General features: G+C 45.2%; 1 pseudogene; it reads left to right on the top strand.

Moving 5' to 3' along the window:
• The first annotated feature begins 444 nt into the window (after positions 1–444).
• Positions 445–1,424, top strand: LOC116254381 (dirigent protein 22-like; annotated as a pseudogene).
• Positions 1,425–2,079: the final 655 nt, after the last annotated feature.

Raw genomic sequence — 2,079 nt, 5'->3', positions numbered from 1 at the left:
TTCATGTATTTGTCTCAAAAAATTTGGTAGATTCCTGTTTATGAAACATTTCCTCTTTAAAGTGTTCCATGAATCTATCTTATTTTTTGAAATGGAAACTAATACTCAATTATTAATGTAAAATGTGAGCGGAAGCCTACCTCATTATTGTAAAATCTTTTGTAAGGGATAGAGATAAAAAGAAATAGAAAGAAAGTCCATGGTGGGTGGATTGGGCAAGAACCAGAGTATAACAAGTGGCTCATGTGCATTTCTTTTTGCTCAGTAAAGTTCAGAAGCAGAGATGAGAGAGACGTAAGGAAACCAACTTTGTCAAACTTCTACTTTCACAAAATCGATAGGCGTTTAAAAAGTAGACCACCAGCAATTAAAGCGCAGCACTCGCCTTAATTTCGTTCAACCCAGAAGAAATCTCGGTGTCCATGACTCCCACAAGAACGGCGGATGTCAATCTTGCCTGCTTACCAGAAAAGAAACAAGAAACAGGAAAAGGCAAACCTTCTAGAACAAAACCCTTCTTCTTCTTCTTCTTCTTTTCCCTCTCTCTCTCTCTCTCTCTCTCTCTCTAAAATGCCAATATTACAGACACCGAAGACACCCATTCTTTCTCAGGACAGATAGAGTCCCTCTCCTCTCCTCTCCTCTCCTCCCCTCCATCAAGCATCACTATGGACAACGGCTTCCTTCCTAAATCCTTTTCACGCTCTTCCTCTTCATCGCTACCACCGGCGTCGCCGGTGCCAAGGATCCCGTGCCAAGGATCCCGGCCACCGGTTACGAAGGCCAAGGCCGCTGAGGAAAGAGAAGGTGACCCGCCTCCGCTTCTACTGGCACGACGTGGTGAGCGGTAAGAATCCCACCAGCATCACCATCGTGCAGGGTCCCTCTCTCAATTACTCCACTGGCTTCGGCTCTGTTCAGACAACCCGCTGACAGAGGGGCCGGAGCTGACGTCCAAGCAAGTGGGGAGGTGCCAGGGGATCTACGCATCAGCGTCGCAGCAGGATCTGGGGCTGCTGATGAGCATGAAACTGGTGTTCACTGAGGGGAGTACAACGGCAGCACTCTCAGCATCATCGGCCGGAACTCGGCGTTTCACAAGTTGAGGGAGATGCCGGTCGTCGGCGGCAGCGGCGCCTTCCGGATGGCCAGAGGCTATGCCCTGCTCAGGACGCATTGGCTCGACATGAACACCGGCGATGCCTCCGTGCAGTACGATGTGGTTGTCGTGCATCACTGAGTTGGAGTCGGCCTTCCGGCCGGCTGTTGTCCTCCTATACCGAAATGCTTTGCCTTTATGGGAAACTTTTTTTGTTTCAGGGAGGGACCCGATCGTTCTTTTGGTGTGAGAATTACATTGTTTCAGATTGAATGCCAGATTAGTTTCCTAAAGTAAAAAAAAATAAAAAATAAAAAAATAAAAAATCGAGACATCAAACGGACAGTATACTTAACTTTAGTAGCTGAGCCATGTATGGGCTGGTTCAAAGCCATGTGTAGGCTGGTGTGGGCCATTGCTTACTCCAACCAATACCAGCTTTTGAAATTTTTTATTAAAAAGGGGTTCTATCTAAGTCCAGCTAAATGTGATGATGCCTATAATAGACTCACGTCAATGCCTCATTAGCATCAAATCTATTAAGGTAAGTGCTTTTTTGATAATTTTTTTTTGCTTTGCCACTAGTTAAATAATTATGTTTTTTTTTAATATGGTTCATAGCATAATTTTTCTAAGTCGTTACTGACTTAGACTTAATACAGTTAACCCCGCGTGCCCCCAACGAAACGATTTTTAAAGAAGTAGTCCAACTCCCCTGGGGCTCAGCAGGCAACAAAAATACCTTCTGGCTTATAGATGAAGATGAAGGTTATGCCTTTTTCTCATCAGTTATGGTGTCAAACAAACTTTCAGTGATATATTGAATTTACATATCGGTACTTTTTTTTTATAATATTGAGTTAACATACAAATTCAAAAAGAAAACTCACCGCCGGCCAGCCCCATCTATTTTGTAAGCCTGGGCATCGGGCCAGGCCGTCGGCGAGAACCCGGTACCTGGCCCCGACCCGGGCCCGGAC

This window comes from Nymphaea colorata, chromosome 1 (assembly GCF_008831285.2).
Source record: "Nymphaea colorata isolate Beijing-Zhang1983 chromosome 1, ASM883128v2, whole genome shotgun sequence".
NCBI classification, from domain to species: domain Eukaryota; kingdom Viridiplantae; phylum Streptophyta; class Magnoliopsida; order Nymphaeales; family Nymphaeaceae; genus Nymphaea; species Nymphaea colorata.
This window is presented reverse-complemented; position numbering and strand designations above follow the sequence as displayed.